This window comes from Acinonyx jubatus, chromosome D3 (genome assembly GCF_027475565.1).
Source record: "Acinonyx jubatus isolate Ajub_Pintada_27869175 chromosome D3, VMU_Ajub_asm_v1.0, whole genome shotgun sequence".
In the NCBI taxonomy this organism is placed as follows: Eukaryota; Metazoa; Chordata; class Mammalia; order Carnivora; family Felidae; genus Acinonyx; species Acinonyx jubatus.
In genome coordinates, this window is record NC_069392.1 from 48,434,207 (window position 1) to 48,461,828 (window position 27,622).

Here is a 27,622-nt window from a genome sequence, read left to right on the forward strand (position 1 = left end):
AATTGTTGCAAGTTTGATGGTCCCTGGCCACTGGTACAGTTTATGAAATGAGTTTTGTTCCCAAGTCAAATGATACAAGGCACATAAAGACTTAGGACTTTCATAAGCCATGAAATTAGCATACTTTCATAAGCAACTGAGACAACGCATTCATTTTTTTCACTTAGGTACTCATCAATCATTTCTTAACAAACTTTTATTGATAATCTGTGATGTGCTCACTGTGATCAACTCTGGAAAAATTATACCCAAATAAGTCTTAGTCACTGTGATTACAGAGGTGATTACAGTCTAGAGGAGGAGGCAGAAATGGGGGAAAAATAATACTACATTTCTCTTTATTTGATTATAAAACATGTCATCTTTACAGTGATCATTCTTCACTAGAATGTCATCTTTTCAGGGATCATTCTTACTAGATGTCTTGGGACATAATTGGGAAATATTCTGTCATGTTCTACTAACAATCACAGTTGTAGGATTACATGTTCCCGTTTTTGCTTAAGAAAATATGGTTATTATCACCATTACTGGGGCATGTTCAAAGTGCTAAGAGAGCACAGAGTAAGGCAGTCTAGCTAGAGAGTTAGAAAGAGATTCATTCGAGCAAAGTCTTGAAGGGTGAGTGCAAAGACAGCATAAGCCATACACCAGCAAGAAAATATGTCAAACCCAAGCAGCATGAATCTGGACAGATATGCTGAGAGTAACCTGAAAGCAAAGATAGTCTTTACTCCTCAGGTAAGCAGGAGTCACAGAGTTTTTATTTAGTGTTTCATTTTTAAGCAGGAAAGGAATGACATAGTTGGATTTTGCTTTAGATAGACCGGTTAGGTGGCTGTGTGGAAAGCAATGGAAGGAAGAAGGGCTCGGTATGGTGTTAGATGTAACAGGTAGGAGCCTGATGAGGACCTACAGTAGAACGTGAACACTGCTGGTGGAAGGAATGGATGGGTTAAAGACACATTTCCCAAAGGGTGATACATGGTGTGCTGGCTGATGGTAATACAGAGTAAAGGCACATAAGGGAGTCAAAGATTTCCCTAAGTTTTCTGCCTTACCCGATTGGGTGAAACAGAAATTACAGGACAGAGGGCAAGTTTCTTTGCTTGCTTTCTCTTTCTCTCTTTTTGGTGGGAGGGTGGGGGAGACTATGATGTTTTGATTTTAGCATTATGTTTGATTTGTAGGTGTCTACTGGCCAGTGAAATACAGGACATAAATGAAATATACGACAGTGTTCTGGAGACAAGGATTTGGAAGTTATAGTTGTGTAAGTGCCAGTGAAAGCTTGGGGGATGATGATCTCACCAAGTGTTTATGTCTGCAATGAGAAAAGAAGACTGAAGTCTGACTCTGCAAGGAAATACTAGTAATTAAGAGGCAAGTCAGGATGAGCCTGTGAAGGAAAGACATGACCCAACTTATCCAGTGCTCCAAGGTGGCCTGGAGCCAGGTTTCCGGGTTAAGCCATGAGTCAGCCAACGGTGGCTTCAGTGAAAACAGCTTCAGGTGTCATAGCCACGTGGAAGAGAATGGAGATTTAACACCAGGGGTGGTGATTGTACATGTATAAAAAAAACCCTGCACCCTACAACCTCTACCCAAGTCCCTTCTTGGAAACCTAGAAAATAAAACCCAAATATAGTTTTACCTGGGCCTTGAGCTAGGCGTGTACAAGAAGGAAACACCTGTACAAGAAGGTACGTCTCTATTCCTTAGTGGCTCTTTCTAAATTGCTCTGTGATAAGGCCATATGAACAACTTATAGGAAGAAACATTTGGGATATAATTATTCAAACTCATTACATTGCTTTGTTTTCCAAACTGCACATTTTTAAAAACCTCAGAAAGAAGAACAGTGTTTGTATGCTACTTTTCCATGTTAACTGATCTTTTTAATACAGTATCTCATTCAACTTCCCAATAATTCTATGGATTTGATAATATTATTATCATTATTAAAGCGTGGAAGTCAAGCCTCAGGACAGAGTAATAAATTTAGCTTCAGGTTGTCTGGCTAGGAAAAGGCAGAGCCAGGATTTAATTGAATCCGGGTAATCGAACCTCTGTGCTCTTTCCTCTGTATTAACTTGCTTATTCAGCAGATGATGCCTGGACCCAGAGAGATTTCCTTTAATTCCACAAAAAGCAAATTGCTGTTTAACTGGGCTAATTCCCCTATAATTTGACAAATCAAAGTTGAGAAAGACCGTATTATTTTGTATGTAGATACTGTTCAAAATTTAAACAAGAAGCATTTACTATTTCACATTCCAATGTCTATAACAAATACATAAGGCAAGTATTGAGACAGAAGAGAAAGTAGTATTTTCAGTAGTATAGGAAGTTCCCTCTGAAATACCACTCAGGTGACTCAATACTGCAAGCAATGAATGTAGTTAAGCTTTACACAGTTACCGTGCACTAGTGTGACGTAAGAAAAGTACTGTGCGAATGATTTTAAGGGTTTTCTGTCCATTTACAAAGATCCTCAAGCCATGTGGGAGACGATGGAATCTTTAAATCCGGGGGGAAAAACGTATGAAATCATTAGATGAGGGTCACAGAGAAACACCAACTCGTAGAAAGTTTGAAAACATCTGCAGGTTATACATACAAAACCAAGTGTTTTGTGCTGTTCATCACCAACAATTCAAAAGATTTTCCAAGAATATTTTGACAAGACTTGAGGTTTTTAATATTTAGGAAGACCCCAGACATAACACATGAGAAAAGTGGTATACTGCTAACGTTTCAAACTGAAGTCTTTGAAATCATCACTGAAGGTCACGTAGACTTCTGAAAGGGATGGTATGATTTAAGAGAGAAAAGTTAGGAGGACAAAATGAAAAGAAGTGATGTACACATCCCATAAAATCAAGACAAAGGACTGGTGTCAAATAGTACATTGTTGGGGAAAGCTCCTCCCTGGTGGCTTTTTCTCGAAGTGGCAGGAATTCAACTCCGGTGACTTTATTTCCATTCATATGAATTCTATCCAGCTGCCCATGCATATACCTTGCAGCATACACTTGCAAATACCTGGCCTAATTCCTGATTTCTGTAAAGCTACCATTTTCTTTACACCAAGGGTTGCAACTTGGGCTGGGGTCTTTGGAAATATTTGGAAACATGTATATTTCTTTCATATGTATATGGAACTTTCACCATATATGCAAAGGGAACTCTTTAGAGTCTAGCCTGCTTTCCATACGTGGAAAAGTACTTAGGGTAGTGGTTATTGGTAATGGGGTTGCTATTTTGTCCTTCCTGGATGACATCGAATTTCTATCCCCTAAGGATAAAACAAGGTGACTCTAAAGTTTACCGGAATAAATCACTTCTGAAAGTACAAACTTCATTCTTTCATTGTAATCATTGACTAAAATGGTGGCCAAGGGTAAACCAGAGACTGAGAATTTCTGTCACCCACAGAACTGAGACCATGTTACTTGAATAAATGACATGTTAAGCCATGCTTAGCCATTGTATTTCCTGCTGAGAGTTTTGACAAATCATAGACTTCAAAATGCCATCATGGGGAAAAAATGAATTCTTTAGGAAAGAACAGTATTTGTCTTCCTCAAGTATAACTCATCATTAAGAACGTCTGGAAAAGAAAACAGTTCTTCAACTGACATTGTAACTTTGCCCCTTTTATTAACATTACAACAGAATTTTTCAAGGAAATCTGCATGACCTTATTAGTTCTCTTGATCACTTGCCAATCTGTAATTAGTGAAGCAGCAACTTGTATAAAAGATTTTTAAAATGAATAATGCAAACAGGAGAAAATCATGCCTCTTAAAAAGTAATCAAAGTCTTTAAAAAATTTTAAGTACATTTTTAAACTATGCTATGCAAGAGTGTGTGTGTGTGTGTGTGTGTACACACACGTATAAAGTATGTCCTTAGTAAACATGAGTTAAAGAAGATGCAAATACACAGCTTACTATTTAAAGATTTGAATTTTATATAGATGTTGATTATCAAGTGTGTATTACATAGTAGTTATACTTATTATCTAAGAGGGTGTATTTTAGCTGACTGTGTGCTTTTTCAACAAAAACAAAATAAAGTAAAAACAAAGGATAGTTAATATATTTCAGACTATTCAATGGAATGCTTTCCTGCTTTATGACATTGAGTCTTAGATTCTTTCTCTATTCTAGCCAAAACTCACCTTGCATCTCTCAGATAAAGGACTTGCCGTCTAATGTCGACTTTGCTTAATGGCGCTAATCTGCTTCATTAACAAGAAGATCAGGTAAAAATTGACATACAGAGTACTTAGCCTTTAGATGAGTTTGTTGGGTTCCCCCCCCCCCCGGAACAATCAATGTCATTTTACATATATTACCTCATTGATCTCTAACATTGTTCAAGAATGGTGTTTTACATTTTGCAGAAAAGCTCCCTCTTATTAAAACAAAACAAAACCTTGAGTCCTTCTGAGATTCAACTTTTAATGTGTACACCTACCATATGTTAGTTCCTTGAGCAAAATTTGAATTGTGCACCTCCTAAATTCCTAAAAGGATTCTTCTGTTTGACTGATGGCAGAGATAGCATGGTCCATTCATTCCCCCTGTTGTTCTATTTTGGCTGTCCCCCAGGTGCCACATGTAAACCTTCAGTTAGGCTTTACCTGGGCTCACGACGACTTTGATCTTCTGGCTGAGTACGCAGAACTTCATTGCTGAATAGAAAGTATAGTTGATTGATACAACGGACAGACTTTTCAGTTTATTGTAAAAGCTAATCTTCAGATAGATTTCTCAGTGAAGGTAACAGCCTGCCTTGACAACTTGGTGAGCATAGTATCATCATTTCACACAAAATATATGGCAGGCATTAATTTTCAGTGTCAGATCAATTCATTGACCACAACTATCAAGAGCACAAAGGGACTAGACAATTAATTCCTTTTTGACATGAAATTACTATATAATAGAGCTGCAACCTTCACTCTTTCTCCAACCAATTGTCTGATACTATGCTTTCAGAGGTCATTGAAAGCATGGGGCATAAAACCTTTGACCAATACTCTTGTCATGTTTCTAGACTTGTTTGCTGATTGATTTATATCAAATCACTGTTTTCTTTTCAAATGCCCCACCCCCAAATCTTCCAAAAGTGCTATTGCTAAGGTAGAAATATCAGAAAGGCATAAATTTAACATTTTTAACCCCTCCCCTATAACTTGATCAATTAAAAAAATTTTTAAGAGTGAATATGCAGTATTTTTACACAATATATAATATTTTTATTTTTATTTATTTGTTTTGCTGCTTCCTCTCAGAAGTAGGCCATCTCCTGAGACCTGGAATTTGGTACTCTAAAGTTTACGCCTAGGATGAATTTAAAACGTGATAATTTGGAATATTTTGATGGAAGCTGTATTTTCTGAGATGTCATCAAAGAGTCAGATGAGGCTATCAAATGGCCTTTCCCACACTGCACACCCCTATATATCTAGCTTAATGCCTGCCATGTAGTGGACATTCGATGAGTACTTGTTAAGTTCATGAATGAGGTCCTTCTAAAGACATTGTGGTAATGTCTAATTTACATAAATTGATTCCGGCAAGTTGAGCGCAGATTGTATTTGTCAATGTTAGTCATGTTCACTCTGGTTAACAAAGGTGGTTTTTGTATTTCCCTGGGAATGCTGACGATGCAAAGCATTATGGCAGCATTCTAATCTGTGGAAACTAGGTGGCATTGGGAATGAAGAAGACATAAGCAAAAGGGAGCTCAGCACAGACATTGAAAATGTAGACTCCGGAGCTGAAGTGCCTGGATTTGAGTCCTGGCTTTGCTCTGAAGCCTTGGACAAATTATTTAAACTCTGTGTTTTATGGAAGTGATCATAATAATGTCACCTTCATAAGCTTAAAGTGAGAGCATTCAATGAGGTAAAGCCACTAAAGCAATTCCTGACACAAAGTTTGCGAACTAGGAAAGGGAGAGTATCTCTACCATTGGCGTCCAATTTCAAAAATTAGTTTTCTTCTTCTTCTCCCATTGGTAGCCAATTTCAAAAATTAGTTCCTCCCCCTCCCCCTCCTTCTCCTTTTTGTAATTGCTCCCCTTCCCTCTAGGGGCCAAGGGCAGGCAACCCCAAGATGGACCACTTTGGCATGAAGATTATTTTGATCTGAAGGCAATCGAGACCCTGCAGGCTTAAGAGAAATTTTTTGCCCCTCCCTTAACTACAGAGAAGAATCTAAATTGGGGGTCTTTCCTAGAATAATGGTTATTAGCAGAGATAAATTTTATCTGAGTGACCAATCTGGTAGGATAAACATCGAATTACCAAACATCTGCTCTTCTTCTTATTGCCTGTGAATTACATTTCTTTCCTGTGAAGTCCCAAACCCCTTTCCCCTTTTCGTTAGTTCAGAATGACATATGCACCTCATTTTGCCTGATTGTCTTTGGGATTTCCATGTCTGCATAGATTCACCATATATATGCCATTAAATTTGATTTTCTCCTGTTAATCTGTCTCATGTCAATTTGATTCTTAGTCCAGCCAGAAGGAACCCTTGAAGGGGACAGGATTTCTTGCTGCCTGACAAATGTAAATACCAAAATAAATCAAAATATTTTTAAGTATATTTGCCCTCTTCAATGACAGTTGTGTTCCCATGATTATAGATCCTTCTCCTGGGAAATTCCTTAGGACACTTTGCACTAAGCACTCAACACTGAGCTCTTCATGACCTTGCAGGATGCCCAGACACACGAGTTCTCAGATCTCTGGTGGAAATTCTCAAGTCTCTCCAACTATATTTGTGCTGAGAATAATAAGATTCCCTGAATCTATATTAAGCGACACTGTGCTAAGTGCCTTGTGTACATGATGCCACCACATACCCTATCCAAGATGGAGCATTGTCACCTGATAGGACTCAGTAAAATCTCACAGTCCAGGAACATCCAACTGCTCTGCCTGTAGCAAACATCTGAGGCCATTAAGGGATTGGAGGTTAAGGAGGTAAACCAGCTTTAAATAGCCCACCATAGGCTGGTGATAATTCCAGACTACGCCCAGTTTCCCACAGGTCTTATGACTTCTGATGCAAGGCACTCAATAGAGCCCGTTGGTCCTGAATGCCCCCAAAATTCTGACTCTCCAAATCTCAACTTTCATAGGCTCAGATCCAGCCTTCTCTTCTGAATTGGCCTTCAGCTCCAATTTTGACTGATATATCAACCACCCTTGGTCTGAGTATATCAGCCACTGAGTTTCTAGACTCCTAACCTAGAAACAGATGATACTGCTTATGGCCCACAATAAGGAAAATTGATTCACATAGAGACCATTTACACTAGCATTCATATTTGTAATACTTAATCCCACCCATGATGTTTTGAATAGCAGTGGACAGGTCTCCTAAAAAATATCTTCTTTATTGCCCATCTGCCACAGTCCCCAAATGTCACCATTTAAGATTTAATCAATCACTTCAGTCTTAACAGTGTTCTACCTATTCTAAAGAACTCTGAGTTTCTTGAAAATTCTTGCTCCCTCAGACTATTTGTACAGGCCTCAATATCATTTGCATAGATCACCAACCATGAAAATATGAGACTCTATGACTTTATTACAGTTAATCTTATTATATCTATTATATTTAATATTCAAACTAAATCTGGTCACATTCATTATAACAGTCTCAAGATGAAGAAACTGAGGTTCAGGGCAGACCACATAGCTTCTGGGTAGCCAAGAAGTAGATGTGACTGATTCAAAGGCCATTCTCATTTTATTTCCATACTTCCTGCACAAATTTGGTTGACTTACATTTACTGATTTTAAGTTAAAAGTTTGAATTCACCCAAGTAACCTTTTATCCTTACTTTGCCTTTCTCCACAGTTGTTTTGATTCTATACAAACATCGACCCTGCTCACCAGTTAATTTCAAAGGCTTTTTAAATGTCAGGAGTTGAGCTGAGATTTCATGAGTCTCCAGTCTCTGAACAGGTCATTAGTCCAAAGCACTTTTTAGGCCAACCCATCCGCCCCTAGTGGCTCCAAATGCCAGTTAAACAGATGCCCACCCTTGATAATATCTACTTAAAACCCAAAGAGTAAATCTTAGAAGTGGCTCTGCAGATTTGACTATTGAAAGACTAATGGGTCCATATAAAATAATCTTCTCCCAACTTCTGGGTTTAGGAAAGCCCTAAAAACAAATTAACTTTAATGTTTTTCCAAGGTTTGTTAACCTTGCTCGCTCAACAGCTGCTCTGCTTTCATAATGAAAGAGAAACGAAGCCATAATGGCCCTAAGGTTGCCAAAATTTGGGGGTGAACAAGCTTTCTGTGCTCTTCAAAACATTCCCTCTCCATGAAGTGTGATGGTCAGATTCCAACAGTCTCAGGACATTTACATCCCGGCGGTGATGGATGCCACAGACAGACAGCAAATAGAACTGCAGTGAAATTTAACGTTCACTTTAGATGCTCCAGTTCTTATTAGAAAAGGTCACCCATTGTCCCACTCAGATGATTAATGCAGACTCTTACATCTTTATGGGATATTTCCGCAATATGTGCTGTCTGAGTGACTGTTTGTTCCTCATTTCAGACTCTACCAGTGCTTAATACTCAACATGAATTTAGATGGGTGGAAAAATGCCACTTCGCAGCTTCAGGTTTTTGTAGATGTCCTTGTTAAAAGCAAGCTTAAATCATGGGGTCCAAAGAAAGTTCAAAGCCCATTTTCATCAAATTTCCCATAGCAGTTTTCTTTAAATGTATGCTGATAGCATAATTACTATGATAAACAAACCCCTTTTCAGTGGCACTTGGAAAATTCAAACCTGAACTATTTTCTTTCAGATGCTGATTAGTTAAATCCTGCCAGGTCAGTAGTAGTAGCAATAATCCGTTATTTCCTATGGTAGAAAAAGCCAAATTTCTAACATCATAAATACTCTACCTTACCTGCTAATGAGTTATAACATGGACACACAACACTGCTTGTGATATTTTTTAACTCAGGAAACTTGTTTTTTGTCACTTTCTGGGGTCGAACAAAATAACAGCTTTTAGATTCTCTCCCTGCACCTGTCCAAAGGATCCTTAGAGGACAGAACTTTTCAGTATCGACCACACAAATTTAAACACCTGGATCTCTATTTCTCTTGTTTTTGTTATCCTTGCCTCTATTTTTGGTTTTATTTCTTATTTCCCCAAACTTGGGCATTGTGGAAGGACAAAGTGCTTAAAGCCCAAGGTGATATAACTTTCATTTGTATAACATTCACCTGGCTATGCAAATTCATTACCAAGTTTCTACCGTTGCCCTGGAAAGTTTCATGGAACCCAGGATCTTAGGTGGAGGAAGATTTTCCAGATGGAGTTGACCTGGAAGAATTTGCCCTATCACTCAAATGGCTTTTTCTCTGTGTCATTTTCCTTCTGCGGCGTACTAATGGTTTTGTTGTTATGTGGCTGCTTGATGTGAGTTGCATTTCATACACTACCAAATTCAATATTTGTAGGCCAAATTGTTTTAGGTTCTGTCACTATGTTGGACACAAAGAACCGATCAAATTGTCAACAGTCAATGTGAAAGAATCAATTTTATAGATCTAGCCCAGAGTCGGAGAAATGTAGGTAGTAAAATACGATTTTCTTTTCTTTTTCCCAGTCCTGCTGGCCAAAGAGGTTAAATCAGTTTACTTTAAATGCCATTGCCCGAATTTGGACCTGGTCATGTGGATGAGCCCAAATCAGGTACTAGCGAGTACTTACTATAATTTGTCCTTTTGTTGAAAAGACACAAGAAATATCAAAACCTCTCTTTTTACAATTATGTGTAAGACTTTAAGCATAAATTCAAAACAAATGGATATGTGAACAACCATTCCATTTTTACTACAAAAAAAATCTTTGGCTTAAAAGTGAAAGTTTAGGCATCCAAATTGGGAAAGAGAAAGTAAAATCATCTCTGTTTGTAGATGACATCATCTTATACATAGAAAATCCTAAAAATTACACACACACACACACACACACACACCCATAAGGACTCATAAATGAATTCAACAAAGTTGCAGGAAAAATTAAAATTAAAAACACAAAACACGGTACATTCCTATACAATAACAATGAACAATTCAAAAGGAAATTAAGAAAGCAATAGCATTTTCTTTAGAGTGGTATCTCTCTTAGTTTGGGTTGCTATAACAAAAACACCATAGACTGGGTGGCTGAAACAACAAACGTTTGTTTCTCATGGCTGGGAATTCTGAGATCAGGGTGCTGGCATGGTTGGGTTCTGGTGAGAGCTCTCCTCCTGGTTCACAGGTGGCTATCTTCTTTCTGTGTCCCCATGCAGTGGATATTCGAGAAACAGAGTGAAAGCTCTCTTATTTCTTCTTATGAAGAAACTGATTTCATCATGGAGGCTCCACCCTCATGACCTAATCACCTCCCAAAGGTCCCATCTCCAAATACCACTGCACTGGGAGTAATTTCAACATACGGAATTTGGGAGAACACAAACATTCAGGCCATAGTCATATCAAAAAGATTCCTGGGTGCCTGGGTGGCTCAGTCAGTTAAAGTCTGACTCTTGGATTCAGCTCAGGTCATGATCTCACGGTTGGTGGGATCAAGTATCCCCCCTATCCCATGTCCAGCTCCATGCTGACAGCAGAGAGTCTGCTTTAGATTCTCTCTCTCGCTCTCTCTGCCCTTCTCCCTCCACCCCTCAAAATACATAAAACTTAAAAAAAAAAAAAAAGATTCCTAGGAATAAATTTAACCAAGGAGGCAAAAGACTTATACACTTAAAACTATAAAATGTTGCTGAAAGAAATTAGAGACACAAACAAATAGAAAGATATCCTGTGTTTGTGGGTTGGAAGACTTACACTGTTAAGATATCAATACCACCTAAAGCAATCTACAGATTCAATGCAGTCCCTACCAAAACCCCAGTGATTTTTTTTTCAGAAGTAGGAAAATCCATGGATGAAACTAGAGAGTATTATGTTAAGTGAAATAAGGCAGTCAGAGAAAGACAAATACCATATGATTTCATTCATATGTGAAATTTAAGAAACAAAACAATCATAGGGGGAAAAAAAGAGAGAGGAAAACTTGGAAACAGACTCTTAACTATAGAGAACAAACTGATGGTTACCAGAGGGGAGGGGAGTGGGGGAAGGGTGAAATAGGTGATGGGGATGAAGAAGTACGCTTGTAGCGATGAGCACCAGGTGTTGTATGTAAGTGTTAAATCACCAAATTGTATACCTGAAACTAATATTACACCATATGTTAACTAACTGAAATTTAAATAAAAACTTTAAAAAAAATGATATTTGTGGTCAAGGGACCACAAATAGCCAAAAGGATCTTGAAAAAGAGGAACATCCTTGAAGAACTCACACTCCCTGATTTCAAAACTTATTGCAAAGCTAAAACCCTGGCATAAAGTGTGCTACTGGTATAAAGGCAGGCATATAGACCAAGAGAACTGAATAGAGATCCCAGAAATGAATACACATATACTTGTTCAAATGATATCTGACAGAAGTGCCAAGACCATTCAACGGAGAAAAGACAGTCTTTTAAACAAACAAATAGCATTGGGAAACTGGAATATCCACATGCAAAAAAATGAGGTTGGACTTTTACTTGGTTTATCTACAAAAGTTAACTCAAAATGGATCAATGCCATAATACAAGAGCTAAAAGAAAACACAGGGGAATAGCTTCGTGATGTTGGATTTGGCAATAAAACCTGTTGAATATAACACTGGAAGCGCAAGCAACAAAATGAGAAATAGATTAATGTCCGATGGAGAAAGAGAACTCCTTTAACTCAATAATGACAAAAACCAACCTAGTTAAAAAACGGGGAAAGGATTTGAATAGGCATTTTCCAAAGAAGATATACAGATGGCCAATAAGAGTATAAAAAGACGGTCAGTATCATTAATCATTAGGAAAATGCAAATCAAAAGCACGATGTGACACGGCTTCACATGGTTATATAAAAACAAAATAAAGCAAACATAGAATAAGCAGTGTTGGCAAGAATGTGCTGAAACTGGAAATTTCGTGTAAACTTGTAGGAATTTAACATGGTGCAGCCACTTTGGAAAATAGTTTGCCAGTTTCTCAAAAGGTTAAACATGGAGTTGTTACCATATGATCCAGCAATTCCCCTTCCGGGTAAACTATACCCAAGAGGAAGGAAAACATATGTCCACACACAAATTTTTACACTAGTAGTCATAGTAGCATTACTTAGAATAGCCATAAAATGGGGGGAAAACAAGTATACATCAAGCAATTAAGGGATAAATAAAATGTGATGTATTTATACAATGAAATATTATTTTACTATAAGAAATAAAGTACTGACACTTGCTACACCACAGATGAACTTTGAAAACATTATGCTATGTGAAAGAAGCTAGACACAAAAGGCCACACGTTGTATGATTCTATCTGACATCCAGAATGAGCAAATCCACCAAGACAGAAAAAGTAGGAGCTGGAGGGAGTGGGGAATGGGATCTGACTACAAATAGGTAGTTTCTTTTTGGGGTGATGAAGATGTTCCAGAATTAGATAGTGACGATGCTTGCACAACTTGGCAAATGGGAGAAAAATCATTTTAAAATTGTATACTTGATAAATGTACGGTATGTCGTATGAATGATACCTTCATTTTAAAAATGTATACAGCTTGGGGCGCCTGGGTGGCGCAGTCGGTTAAGCGTCCGACCTCAGCCAGGTCACGATCTCGCGGTCCGGGAGCTCGAGCCCCGCGTCAGGCTCTGGGCTGATGGCTCGGAGCCTAGAGCCTGTTTCCGATTCTGTGTCTCCCTCTCTCTCTGCCCCTCCCCCATTCATGCTCTGTCTCTTTCTGTCCCAAAAATAAATAAAAACGTTGGAAAAAAAAATTAAAAAAAATAATAAAATAAAAATGTATACAGCTTAATAAAACCCAAAACACACACATTTGGCCTAATTGAAAGGATACTTGCATGGCAGCTGTACTGGCATTTGAGCTTTCTCTACTACGCTCCCAAAAAGGTCAGAGTCAAGACTGTTACTGATGATGAGGAGGGCCCCAAGCAGGTGAGAGCCTGCATGTAAAACAGGAGAGTACCCCACCCTACTGATGGTGGGCTTTGCATTCATTTGCAAGGTGATGATCCCAGACCAGCAAACCCAGAAACTTGTATGCACCTTCCCATCTTTGGTGGCTCTGCTGTTGGCGTAGTGAAGGGATGGATATAAGGGACCAGATCAAGGGAACAATAATGTATTCATAAATAGTATTGTAGAAAGCTGAAACTTCTAATCCATGTATTCTTATATAGTTCCAGTCTAAGTGGACCTCACTTCAGTCCCACTGAGTGTCTGAGAGTAGAGCTCAGGAATTTACTTTTTTTTTTGTTTTAATTTTAGAGAGAGAGAGACTGAGAACAGGAGAGAGGGGCAAAAGGAGAGAAAGAGAGAATCTTAAGCAGGCTCCATGCTCAGCACAGAGCCTGACACAGGGCTCAGTCTCATGACCCCGGGATCATGATCTGAGCCAAAATGAAGAGTCAGACACTCAAGTGACTGAGCCACCCAGGCGGCCCCTTGGGAATTTACACTTTTCATAAATATAAATATCCCTGGCAATTAAAAATAAATTTTTAATGGTTATTTATTTTTGAGAGAGAGACAGAGAATGAGTGCGGGAAGGGTAGAGAGAGAGGGAGACAGAATCTAAGGCCCAGGCTCTGAGCTGGGGCTCAAACTCATGAACCATGAGATCATGACCTGAGTCGAAGCTGGACGTGAGCCACCCAGGCGCCACCCCCAACCTACACACCAGCAATTTTTATTCAAACTTAAGTTCAACTACCACTAAGTCTTTTTCTTCTAACTTAAAATGCCAAGTCTATAGAAAGTCAAAAAATATATAGTACAAAGAATGCCCACATAAGGTACACTTTTTATTTTTGAAATGTTTTTATTTATTTTTGAGGGAGAGAGCATGCACACACGTGCACATAAGCAGGGGAGGAACAGGGAGAGAGGGGAACAGAGGATCTGAGGGAGGTTCTGTGCTGACAGCAGCTCAGTGTGGGGCTTGAATTCATGAGACCTCATGAGATCATGACCTGAGCCAAAGTCAGACGCTTAACTGAGTCACTCAGGTGCCCCTGAAGAATATATTTTAGATTAGATTTGCTAATTGTTAACACTTTGCTAATTTTTTCTATTCTCTTAACCATCACTTTGAGAGTTACAGTCATAATGACACTTCAAATATTTCAGCTCGTATCACCTTAAAACAAAGACATTTCCCTTATAAACATAATTTGTCACACCTGGGATATTTAACACTGATACACATATATTATCAGATATACAATCCATGGTCCTATTTCTGCTGCTGTCCCTATAATGTTCCTTATAGCTTTCTGGGGTTTTGTACCCAGGATCCAGTCAAAGATCAAATATTGCAACTAGTTATCACATCTCTTTGTTCTCCTTCAATCTACAATAGCTCTGTAATTTTTTTTTCTTGTCTTTCACAAGCCTGACATCTTTGAAGAGTGTTTTAAAGAATGTTCTTCAATTTGGATTTGCTTTATTGTTTCCTGATGACTAGAATTAGGTTAACTAGTCTTGTTAAGATAATGTGTATCCATTTGTCCATTATTGGTAATGTTAGGTTTTATCACTTAGTGTGGTGTCTACCAGATTTCTCTACTGTAAAGGTGTGTTCCTGTGTAATGAATAAATAATCTGAGGGCGATACTTTCAAACTAACTACTTATTCTTATGCATAAGAATCTTTAACCAGATTATCTACAGTTACCTCAGCGATCATAGATCTGTGATTTCTGTAGTTACAATAGAAATCATTAAACTCTGAGTTTGGTTGTAATATTTCCCTCTTAATAGTACTTTTGTATCTTGAACATAGTCTCAAAGTCTAATAAAGCCATCCTTCCTTAATATGATTGTTTTTCTACATAATCAGAACTTGAGATACAAACACTTCTATCTCCTAAATAATTTGTTTTCCAAAAATTAGTGTTCGGCAGAACACATTTTCTAACCCATAGTTCTCTAAATCACCGTAATTTGTTAAGTGTGATAAATGATGAGCTGGCTATCATGTTTATTTTTGTAACCTTAGTCCTTTTATAACTAGAAAGGTTTTTTTTTTCTGTTCATAAATCCTACAGATACTGAACAATTTTATAGGATAACTGATTTTTTTTTTTAGCAAATGAAAAGGCAATGCATTTTTAAGCTCTCTTTTAAGAATTGCTGAAATCCAATTGTTGCTGTGAAATGCACTCTTACAGACTTTAAATACACTAAGGTACATCATGTGACAAAGGCAATATCTAGCATTGACTTTGAATCTACTTTCTCCCATCCCTTACATAGATATTTGACTATTTAATCTTACATGTTCAGGTAAGATTATCTATTTGGCTATAATGGGAATGTTTTGTCATTAAAAAACCTGTAAGTTTCTCACTTATTTTACTCAACCCTGAAAAATCTCAACTGGGAATGCAATTCTATTATTTAAGGAGTATGGGAATTTACTTTCCTCCAAGAAGTGTTAACTTAGAAAGCACCTGATTCTCTTTGTAGGTCCTTCCCATTTGGTTGAGTTTCTCTCAATACCATGTTGATGTACTTAGTAAATAACTGGCTGCCAGTTGGGATATGCATCAGCTCAGTCATTACCAGCCTTTGCCAAGCAGGAGGCCCAGGCCACAGCACTTGGCTGTCCCAGTCCAAGGAGCACACTGTTTCGAGGATGCATCGGCCCACAGTGATCAGCACCATGCGCTGGCTCCCCTTCCACGCCATAAGCTACCACCACTGCATTAAAGTCCATTAGCATTTTGCTGCCCCACTTAAGTGGTAGTTGCTGATGAAGTTCAACATGACCAGTATTTATTAGTCGCTACCTAAAGCAAAGCGCAGTGTAAAGCACTGTTGGAGGTTATAAAATCAGTGCAATCCCTTTCTTCGAGTAAATTACAAACCAGTAAGGAAATGGGATGATTTTTTAAAATAGCACTATTATGTCTCAGATTCTGGGAAATGCCAGGCAGAAAAAAATAGGGCAGAAAGGCTATGAAAATTTGAAGGATGAGAAAATTACCCACTAAATTGAGAACGAGGAACTATCTCTTTAGGTGTTCCGAGAATATGGGATTTTCTGAGGACACAAAATTATAGGAAGGCTTCTGCTCCAAACTGCTGAGAGAATCACGACTTTCAAGTAGCAGAAAACACAGCATAGTGGGGAGTTAGCCCCTCACCATATTAGGCAGGTTATTTTTGTAACTTTCCAAATCAAAATAACAAGACTTGGACACATTCATTCATTCAACTATTCAATACATTTTATTAAATGGCTGCTAGAAACCAGCTAGTGCACTAGGACCAGGTGCTGTAAGAGTTAACAAGACAGTCTAGTTGGGTGGTATAGACAAAACAGTGCAACAATTTCACTGCGGTTGTGTGTGTGTGCAGATGAGATGTGAGTTCAGAGGAGGAACACCTCACCCACACTGGAGGTTTCAAAGAGAGTCCCAGACAGAGGTATTTCCAGACTTTAAGCCAAAGCAGCAGTATTCCAGCTCAGAAAACAATAGAAGCCAAAGCCAATGTCCCAAACACTGCACTCCTATGTCACAAAACCCTCCAATTGCCTTGAACTTAAACTGTTCACCCTCCGGTGGGCACAATAATATAATCTTCACTGTGCATAATATTATCGATCCGTAAGAATACGACATGCTGCCCAATGTAGAAGGCATGTATTTACCACAATCTAGAGATATCAAATACTCGTGCAAATCAAATCAGCCCTTGATTAAGTACGGCGCACTGGTGATGGCCAGCTGGTCAAACAATTATGGATTGTATTTTAAATACGGAGAGAACAAAATTATTTATGATCATCAGAATTCACAGGGCATTTTTTTTAGGAATGAATTATGGACTATTGGTAAGAGAAAAAGATCAGAGAGGTCTCAGCACTTAATAAAGACTACAGTGGTGACCCGATTTTCAGTCTGATTTAGGAACTGTGAAGCGAGTCTGGGCTGTGCTCGGGATGCAGAGGAAGCTCATTTTGGATGATCAGTGAAGTGAGGGAGGTCGAACATTCTCAGTGCAGCAGTTAAGTGATCTTGGCAGTACCAGAGAGAACCAAAGAGATTTGTTCTAGTTAAAGAAATGAATATTTGGAACTACTTGTGCGGCACTCAGGGGAACATTTTTCTTATTTGCTAATGTGAGGTAAAAAGTAACTTCATCACATTTGCGGAGGTCTCTGTACAAGATACAACTGAAAGGGCTGGGCAGATTTCATAAAGGCATCTGTGATGAATTGCTCCCTTGCCCAACCCCAAGTGTGAAATGGGGAGCATGATAGCCTCTTTTCCTGTTTCTCTGGGACCTTGCTCTGTTATCAGCTCTTCCCTCTCTCATGTATCTTCAATCTCTTCCACTCCAGTGAAGCCTCCTCAGCACTGGTATATTCTCATGTCTTTGAAAACTGTTGAATATAATGGGGTATTTTCTGACCACGCTTCTCCCAGCTTCTCTCTTGTTGCTTTCCTTCCATTCATAGCCACGATTCTTGACAAATATTCTGTATTCACCATCTAGACTGCCTTAACTTGCATCAGTTCCCAGAGTGTTGTCTGGTCCCACATTCTGCCCTATCTGTTCAGACACTGATCATCATGGCTAAAACCGATAGACTCTTCTTGATGCTTTGTCATTGACCTCTTGGTGGCACCTGATTGGTGACCACTCTTTTCTTCATGAATAACCTTCTTTGGCTTCTGAAATCTCTTCCCCATCTCAAGCTCTCTCTGAGATCACTATTCCCCCCACCCCCATTAATATCCCTCCCTTAAATATTGTTGCCATTAATCTATCAGTTTTTGTACAGCTTCAAATATCTTCTTTCCCCTGGGGAACCCCAAATCTGTGTTATCAGGATAAGATCATCTCCTGAGTGCCAGGACTGTAATGCCCCCTGCCTGTGGACCAGCTCCATCTGAATGTCACATAAGCACTTCAAACCCTATATGGATGAAATCAAAGCTATCATCTTGCATTCCTTATTCTCTCCACTTCTTAAAATTGATCAGCTTGCCTTTGGGGAATATTTTTGTCTATCACTGACCTTTATGCATGCATTTTTTTAAATGTATCTATTCTGCTTACTAAACTGTAAGTCCTCCAGGGAAAAGAGCTCTGCCTTATTTGTTTTTGTATCCTCAGCAACTAGTAATGCCATCATTATTTGGGAACTATAAATGAATGGAGTGAAGTGAGGTCCACTGTGTAGCTCTCTTTTTTTGCATTGAAAAGAAGCATATCAGATCAGAGTCCCAACACATGATTGAAGGTGCTTCCCGGCATAACTGCTCAGTGAAGTATCTCTTATTTTTCCAGCCAGCTCTCAAACACTGCCATGTGCCAGTGTTCTCTTTCCCAGGCAGGTACAGAATGCAATCCCAGGAGAACGTATAAGGAAAGAAAATTGCCCATAAGAGTACAGTGATGAGGAATGAGTACATTTACAAAGGAAACACAGAGCCATGCTCCAGGGAGAAGTACTAGTAGGTCTTTCTTCTGTTTTGATATTTAACATTCAGCAGAGTGAAAGCATTCAGTCTGTAGTAATGGAAAGCAGCCTTGAAAAATGTGAGAAGATTTTATCATTAAACCTTACAAATCATAAAAATCTCAAAGGAAATGAATTTAGTTGGAAAGATAAAATTGCTATAGGGTAACATCAGGACTTTCAGCCTTCAAAAGTACATATATGTCAGTATCCAAGGACCCTTTGGGGTTTCTATCCCACATTAAAATAAAGAATTATGCAGAAGCTTGTATGAAAACACAGAGGAGGGGCACCTTACCTGGTCTAAAGGAGTCAAGAGACTTCTGCCTGAGGGAGTGAAACCTGAGAAAAATTTTGAAAGTTAACTTTTGAACTGGGTATCTAAGCAGAAGGAAGAGCTCATACTAAGACATGGGGGCAGGGGTGGTGGTAAATATGACATCTCATTCAGGGAACAATGCCAAGTTTGGCAAGACTTATGTGTACTGTAAGTGTACGGGAGGTAAGTGAAGGGTGTGGAAACATGGCAAGGAACAAAGCACGAATTTCCCCGTATATTGTGTTTTGTAGTTTGACAAACATGGTAGGTGGGGAGCCATGGAAATATTTAGAGTAGGTAAGTGGCATGGTCAGATGTATACTTTAGAAAGATAATTCTGGAGCCAAGATATGGGATGAATTTTGAGAGGAATATGCCTACAGCCAGCAAGACGAACAAGAAGACCATTGCAATAACTAGAGAAGAAAGCATGTTAGGGGAAAAAGTCAAAGAAACGGATTTGATAGTAATCCAGGAAGTTGAATTCTAGAACTTAGTGCACTGTGGAATCAAGAAACGGTGTAGGATAATTCACAGGACTCTAGGTCCATTCAGTCATTCAAGATATATATCTAGTACTATATATAGTACTATGTCCCAGCCTCTGTCAATACAATAATAAACAAGGCATAGTCCTAAGCCTCAAGGAACTCAGTCTAGGGGGATTACAGACAAGTAAAAAGGGTCAAAAGAAGTATGTAGTAGGAAGTTCTAGCAGAAACTTGGGATTTGGTAAAAGGTTTCTAAAAGAAATAGCATTTAGGTGAGATCTTAATGACAAAAAGTGCTAAGTAAAATGGGCTAGGGAAATATTCCTTAAAGGATGGAGTAGCATGTGCAAATGCTAGAGGTAAGAAAATATATCTTGTTTGTTTAGGAGATGGAAAGAAAGACCAGGTAACATCATACATCAAGAGAGGGAATATAGGAGGCTAATGAGGCTTAGTGGCGATAAGCCTGAATTTGTGCATGTTGAGATGGAGAGGTCCATGGGATGTTCAAATGGAAAGACTGAGTCCTGGAGTTATCATCATTGCCTAAGGCAAACAGAGAAACAAATTTGAAAGACAAGGCAGGAGATAAAGCTGTGAGGGTGGAAAGATTTCCCGGAAAATAAGAAGAGAGAGTGTGAAGGATACAGACCCAGGTAACAACCATACTTAAGGCAGAGATGGAAGAAAAATGTCAAATGACACAGAATCAGGAGGAGACAGAGAGAGATCAAGGGAAATCTAGAAATCAAGTATTTGAGGAAAAGAGATTCGACCCCACTCGATGAGGCTGAGAGCTCTAGTAACGTAATGACAGAAAACTACCTATTGGACTTAGCGTTTTGAGATCATCTATAACCTTGTCAAGAGCACTTTCGACGGAGTGGGAGCCATAGAAGCCAGGTTAGAAGGAGTGGCTGATAGGTGAGCAATTGAAATGTTGAGTATAGATTATGCTTTCAAGTAACTTGATTGTGAAGAGCCAAGGAGAGAGATGGTAGCAACTAGATCACTGCGTGGAGCTGGGAAAAAATTGGTTGAATTTTTGTACTGAACAGAGAGGCATAAACAGCTGAGGGGAATGAGCCAAGAGAGAGGGAAGGTAAACAGTTGCCATAAGGACCTGGAGGAGACAAGGAAGGATGAGATATACGTTATGTGGAGGATTAGCCTTGAATTTCAAAACAGCTGGTCCTCTAGAGTTGGAAAGAAGAGGTAGAGGCTGGATGAGAGGAGCGGATAAAGTGGTAGATGGAGTTCTAAAGAGCTGAGGGAATAGTGTGAGGATCAAGTGATCTCAGGGAGGGGATGGGACACGAAAGCAGAGTGTCCTTGTCTCTGAGTTCAGTTTCCCAGTCCCCTCTCACATTCTGAACTCCAGCCCTCACCAGACTAAACACCTTTGTTTTGTCCGCATTCCAATGGGGTCATTTAGTAATTGGAATGGTCAAATGTCAGATTACCTGGAACACTACAAATAAACTTTGGAGGCTTCCAGAGGCTTTGTTTGTTTGTTTTTTGGACATGTATCATTTAATAGACTAGAGAAACAAATATTTACACAGAAAAGACATAGGGATTTTTTTCTCTACTAGATATTAGTATTTGTATTTTATGCATAATAATTACACTCCAAAGCTATAGACATGATCATGATTATGTGCAAATGACTGTCTTCAGCCCCAAACTTCAAGGAGTTTAGAGTCTGAAACTTGTTTCCTCCAGAATTAAACAATGATACAATTTTAAGTTATTGTGGGTTTGAATATATAATAGTTAATGGATAGTCTATCAAGCACTCCATAAAATGCCTTATAACTTGTATGAATCATAATACATGCTATCTAATTTTTAAAATCTACTTTAAGTAATGATCTGAGGACAAATTGTCCAAAGAACTGGGTTTTATTTTTTGTCTTTGTTTTCAAGGTGCCCGCTTTTGTTGCCCCCAAATGAGCAATCTCTTGGTTGGCCTCCAACTGCCTGGAAATTCAAATGTTCTTCTGAAGATTTGACACTGACTCTAGTATCATTTAATAATTTTTATGAACACCTTAACCACAAAATTGAGAGAATTAAGCAATGAATGATGCCAGGATGGCCGGACTGCTAACATCCTAGAAGAATGAACTCAAATTACAAGGGACGGAGCCCAATTACATAAACAATCTACTCAAAACACAGAGAAGCTCAAGAGAAACTTAGATTAAAATTATACATTCTTACCTGGTTTATTGCACCTCCTCTTTGTGAAGGAGAATGATAATCATCGTTTTTATGACTTATTGCCGGTGGATTTATTTGCTCATGTTGGTCACAGTCATAGTGGATAATAGTGTGCTTCTATGTAAAGCACAGATCAAACCTTCTGGTCAAAAATTTGAAGGGCATTCAGTTAGAGCAAAGCAAATCAGTATTAAGTGGTTAAAATAGGATGAAATTCAGCAAAGAGTGGTAGATAAATACTAGTGGCCCAAACAAGATAGCGTTTCTCACTCATGTAAAATCTAAAAGTGAGTTGCCCGGTACTGGGATGGCCGCTCTGTGGTGATGAAACCCAGACCCCTCGCGTCCTGTTGCTCCACCAACTTCAACCTGTGGCTTCTACTTACAATCCTGGATATCTGCTCAATTCCCACTCACTAGGTTTACATTCCAGCTGAAGAAAGAAAGAAAGGAACAGAAGCACACGCCCTCCCTTTTACATCTTTGACACGCACGCACATTTGTGTATGCATGTTTGTGTGTGTGTGAGAAAACATACATAACAAAATTTATCATTCTAACCATTTTATGTGAACAGTTCAGTGGCATAAGTACAATCACATTGTTCTCCAACCATCACCACCATCCACTACCATAACTTTTTCATGTTCCCAAACTGAAAGTCTGTACCCATTAATCAATGAACATTCCACTTCCTCCTCTTCCCTCAGCCCTTGGTAACCTCTATTTTGCTTTCTGTCTCCATGAATTTGACTACTTTAACGTACCTCACATAAGTGGAATCATACAATATCTGTCCTTTTGTGACTGGCTTATTTCATTTAGCATGTCCATTCATCTATTGAGCAACTGGGGTGCTTCAATCTTTCTATTGTCAATAATGCTGCTATAAACGTGTGTGCAAATGTGTTTGAGTCCCTGCTTTCAATTTTTGGGGGGATATATATTACTATATATATGATGTTATAGATATTATGATATCATATATACACATATATATATATATATATTTGAGACTATATATATTATATATAATCTGGAAGTGGAATTGAAATTGCTAGGTCATATGATGATTCTACACCTAATTTTTTTTGAGAAATTGACATACTATTTTTCATGGTGGCTGCACCACATTACATTCCCATCAGTGATGCACAAGGTTTCCAATTTTTCACATCCTTGCTAACACTTGTTATTTGCTGGATTTTTGTTTTTTAAATAATAGCCATTCTAAAGGGTATATTCTGGTATGTTACTGTGGCTTTGATTTACATTTCCCTAATGATTGGTGATGTTAAACATCTTTTCATGTACTCATTGGCCATTTGTATATCTTCTTTGGAGAAATGTGTATTCTAGTCCTTTGCCTATTTTTTTTAAAATCAGGTTATTTTTTGTTGTTGTTAGTTGTAGGGGTTTTTTATATATTCTGGTATTAATCACCCTCTCTTTTAAAGTTTATTTTCTGGAAATCACATATGACATTTCTGTTTATATTTTTAGGCCACAACTAGCCTCAAATGAGGCTGGCAGACGTAATCTATTTTAGGAGGCCATGCACCTAGCTAAAATTCAGAGGTTTTATACTTCAGGAAGAGGATAAGAACAGATGTTGGAAGTGAGCAGTCTCTGCTGAAAAATTTACATACAGGATCTCTTTTTAACTAGGGGCTTTGTCTATTGACCTTTTTGCTAAAAGGGGAGTACTAGTGTCTATCTTATAACCAATGTCTCAGTCAGGTTTTCCCATAACTTTGGGATTACCATGTATTTTTTTTTTCTGAATTTTGCCCTCTATTTTAAAAACTAGCAAAGCATCTATCTATCAACTACCTATACACACACCTACACACACACACACACACACACACACACGTATATAATAAATGTTATATATACATGCATATATTTTTTACATTATTTTTATACTTATTTAAAAACATATAGCTGTATAAATAGATAAATAAGGTCACCTAGTTTAGGTCCCTTCTGCATTAATTCCTATTAATTATTCCTCTCAGGCTAATAGGCACTTGATTTTACTCTAGGCTTTGACTGAATTTTCTTTCAATTCCATCTGAATCACTAAATGTCCAGAAATTTTTTTTTAAATTATGTTGAGGTATAATTGACATATAACATATTAGCTTCAAGTATACAACATAATTCAGTTATTTGTACACATATATGTGTACACTTATCACAATAAGTGTAGTTAACATCTGTTACCATACATAAGTACAAAATTTTTTTCTTGTGATGAGAACTTTTAAGATTTACTCTTTTAGCAAATTTCATATATGCAATACAGAATTTTAATGGTGCCAGAGTTCCAAAGAATTTAGCAGTGTGGTGCCCCAACTTTTTGCAGAAGTGTATTTTTTCTCATGAGCCTATTACCTCCCTACCTTGCAATGACAGGGTATTCAAGTGGCTCAGCCATTGGGGTTTACAATGAACATCTTTACAAATAATACCACAAGTTGCATATTTTGGAATATGAGGACTGGATCAGAGTTCAGGAGAGTGAAAAAGAGATTTTTAAATTAAGAATATAGCAACATTGGGGTGCCTGGGTGGCTCAGTTAAGCAACCAACCCTCGATTTCAGCCCATGATCTCACAGTTCGTGGGATTGAGCCCTGCATCAGGCTCTGGGCTGCCAGCAAGACCCTGCTTGGGATTTTCTCTCTCTCCCTCTCTCTCTTCCTCAAAATAAATAAACTTAAAAAAATAATCTGGCAACATTAATAACGATTGTTATTGTTCATAAGGATTTTTCAAATTTTATTTACTAGGTTTAACCCATCAATGTTAAGGGATCAGGGCCACCACTGTCAAGACACCTATGTTCATTCTATTCTGACATGTTCAAGATATGTTTGGAAGACGAGTTTTTCTCTCCAAAGGAAGAAGTTCAGTCCAGGGCAGTATGGACCCATTTCCAAAGGAAAGAGTGATTCTTATTAGAGCTTTCTGTTTTCTCATGGACTAATATTTGAACTCTGGGAAAATGAAGTACCACTGAGCTGTGATTAAAATCTAAAAAACTAATATAAAGCATTGGGTCAGAACTGCCTCACTGCCCACCTATATCAGATCCTGGCCAGGACCTCTCTTGGGGGTGACTGTTGGAACCTACTGAGGTAAAGAAGGGACACAGGGCCAGAACAGCAGGCAGGTCCAACCCACATATGTGACAGAGAAGGCACAAGAAAGAAAACCATAGGGAGGAAAATGTTGAGAGTCACAAACAAGTTGAGGGCTAGCTCATGAGTGATCTTAAACACCGAAAATGCCCAAAAAGAGAAGGGGAAACTGATGGGACTTGGATCCCAGAATTACAGAGGGCCAGACATGTGCCCTTATACTAGTCTCACTGTGGTACATCAGCATCTCAAACTGTGTGGTCCAGGGAGCCAGGGTCTCATTGGCATGTGATCCCTAGGAGAGGGAGCTGGGGGAGAGGAGAGGAGAGGTGAGTCAATTTCATTTAAATTAAGACATTTTAAAGACTAAGATATTAATCTCATTTATTTTCAATATTCAAATCAAATTTTAAAATGTTTTACCACGTGAAAATATGACTTCATTGAGGATTTCATGTCTTTCACACATCTGAGATGTCTGGCTAAAAAGGAATACGTGAGCCATTTTTCATCTCACTGACCACAGGGTTTGGGTCATTTATCAACAACAAAATATCTTGAAAAAATTAAACCAGCAAAAATATGTAAGCTGTCTTAAAATAGAAAACCTGGTGGCAGAAGTACCCTCAATTTCTTTGGCACAACGAAGCTAGACGGAGCATCTGTACAGTCTGTTCATACACCCTTTTCATAGATGGCTTGTGAAACCAACACTCAGACTCACACGAGAGCCTTAGGGGAAGCCAGATTTCACACCTCCAACCTTCAAAGTTCTAACATAAGGAAGAAAATCTGATGTCATGTCATCTTTAAGACACTTCGTGTAGAGATAGGAGATGCTGGTCCCGGAATGTCCAATACCTGCCAGGGGGCTCTGCCTGGTGACGTGTGTGTTCATGAAGGAAAATGCCTACAGTCGTGAAGGTCTTTCAACGATGCATCTGGAGGCAACAACAGAGAAGACAGACAACCCTCTGGCTCTGTAATTAAACAAAGAACCTGCATCCCCAGAGACTCATCCCACTTCATAAACACTGTAAATGGAGGCCACATTGTCTTGAGGAAGAGGACAATGAAAGGAGAGTCCCTGACACCATTATGCTGCCATATGTCTAGCACAGGAGATCATAAAACTGAATGAGAGCAGTGTGAACCAGTGAGCAGTACCCTCCCTTGGATTTATGACTAACCTGCTCTTCATTTTCACCCAGTGAGGGCACTCATGTTCTTAATAAAATGCTTTAAAATTCTGACATGAGAAACACAAAATATTATCATTGCTAAAGCCTATATAGTTCTCAGGGCTTCACTAGAAATGTCAGCTAAACCACAGAAGAGAAAAAGCAACAGACTCCCTACCTTATTCAAAAATCAGCGCATGAAAATATCGGACCTCAGAGAAAAAAATGGTCTCTTTTATAACAGCTTTTCTGGTCATAACATAGACCTCACCTGCAGTTACCTAAATGCAACATGTCTCCCTCTGAGCGAATGCCTGAACCCAGACAAGGTCAAGCACACTCCATCTCAGGAGGCATTAGCTCGTGACTCCTTTTTAACAGCAACACTTTAGAAATGACTGATGTGCACACCCAGAGGTTCTTAATGGACCAGTTGCAATCACCACAATAGGTGCTGTTTAAGGAGCTGTCTTTCATATTTGCTGTGCAAATCATTTCTGTAAATGTGTGGGTTTATTGATCTGAATAAACCATCCCTTGATGTAAAGAAGGTAAGATCTGTGTTAGTCATCGAATATTTCAATACCAATAAGGCCGCACGTTGGAAAAGTTGTTCCCTTTCAGACTTATTGCTTCTCATTTTGTTTGGTTGATTTTGTTTTAGCTCCGAGTCCTTAAAACCTCTGACTATACGGTTAACATCATTCAGGGAAAAGGCCTCAACCCTTAATTTTCATCATCTGCATAGCCGCTATTACAATGCCGGGTATAGAGCAGGTATGTTAAATGAAGATTTTGCCCCCAGATCCAACACTCCACCATAAATTCACTAACTGACCTACTGGAAATGGAGATTAAGAACAAATAGAAAGGATCTGTACCAAAGTTTAAAAGTCCATTTCAAGCTGGTTGAGGTTAAATAGTGCAGTTTCCACTATAGCAGGATAATTGCAGGAAAATATTAAAGGAGCACTGTGTAGATTATCTTGGTTTTTTATTCCTTTACAGTGTCTTCACACATGATGGATGGTTAATAAATAATTTCTGGATGGATTTATTTGGTCACACTCAGTCAAAACATAAGTCCCAAATTCGAGGAAGTTCTTTTCCACTATGAAAAACTGTGGGGAAAATTCTTCATGTACTTCTGCCTTAGCAAGGGAAATGAGAGGCATCTAGCACGAAAAAAATTCTTCTCGTGTTACCCTACACACACCCTCCCCTAATTATTTTACTTTTTTTTACAGCTGCTCCTCTTCTCCGTTTTTTTTTCCTTTGATTGGCTCATCAGCAAAAGTACCCATTTAATTAGGCACTTATATACAATTTTTAAAAAATATTGTGTATTCATAGACTGGTTGGTATTGCATGGGGTGGCCCTAGGTGGCTGGGCAGGAAAAGATTAGTGTTTAAAAATTAGACAGTAGTAGCACTGGGCTACTAAGCAATTCTGAATATTACATATTACATAATTTCATATGAATAGTCCGAGATGCACCAGAATAACCTCACGTTTTACTGTCACTAGGCATATATTCCTCACATGTGAATGTTGTCACTTTAAATTTTATTCAGAAGCTTGTACAAAGTA

At 38.5% G+C, this 27,622-nt stretch overlaps 3 long non-coding RNA genes across 5 annotated transcripts in view; 2 read left to right on the plus strand and 1 right to left on the minus strand.

The window, feature by feature from the left end:
• LOC113602228 (uncharacterized) overlaps positions 1–1,656 on the plus strand; it is a 37,353-nt gene extending 35,697 nt beyond the window's left edge. Inside the window, exon 4 of the long non-coding RNA XR_003423609.2 lies at positions 1,191–1,656. This is a non-coding gene — a long non-coding RNA (uncharacterized LOC113602228). The remainder of the gene's footprint in view (positions 1–1,190) is intronic.
• LOC113602345 (uncharacterized) overlaps positions 1–27,622 on the minus strand; it is a 276,948-nt gene that overhangs the window by 222,739 nt on the left and 26,587 nt on the right. Inside the window, exons 3-6 of one of the 3 annotated variants that reach the window (XR_008291828.1) lie at positions 25,712–25,791; positions 21,703–25,158; positions 4,486–4,702; positions 2,422–2,802 (exon numbers count right to left, since the gene is read on the minus strand). This is a non-coding gene — a long non-coding RNA (uncharacterized LOC113602345). Of the gene's footprint in view, positions 1–2,421; positions 2,803–4,485; positions 4,703–21,702; positions 27,133–27,622 lie in introns of those variants that run through there. The other 2 variants (XR_008291827.1, XR_008291829.1) reach the window with 2 other exon arrangements.
• LOC128312462 (uncharacterized) lies at positions 4,061–22,239 on the plus strand. The gene is made up of 3 exons (XR_008291830.1): positions 4,061–4,270; positions 9,673–9,758; positions 21,406–22,239. It is a non-coding gene; the product is annotated as an uncharacterized LOC128312462 (long non-coding RNA).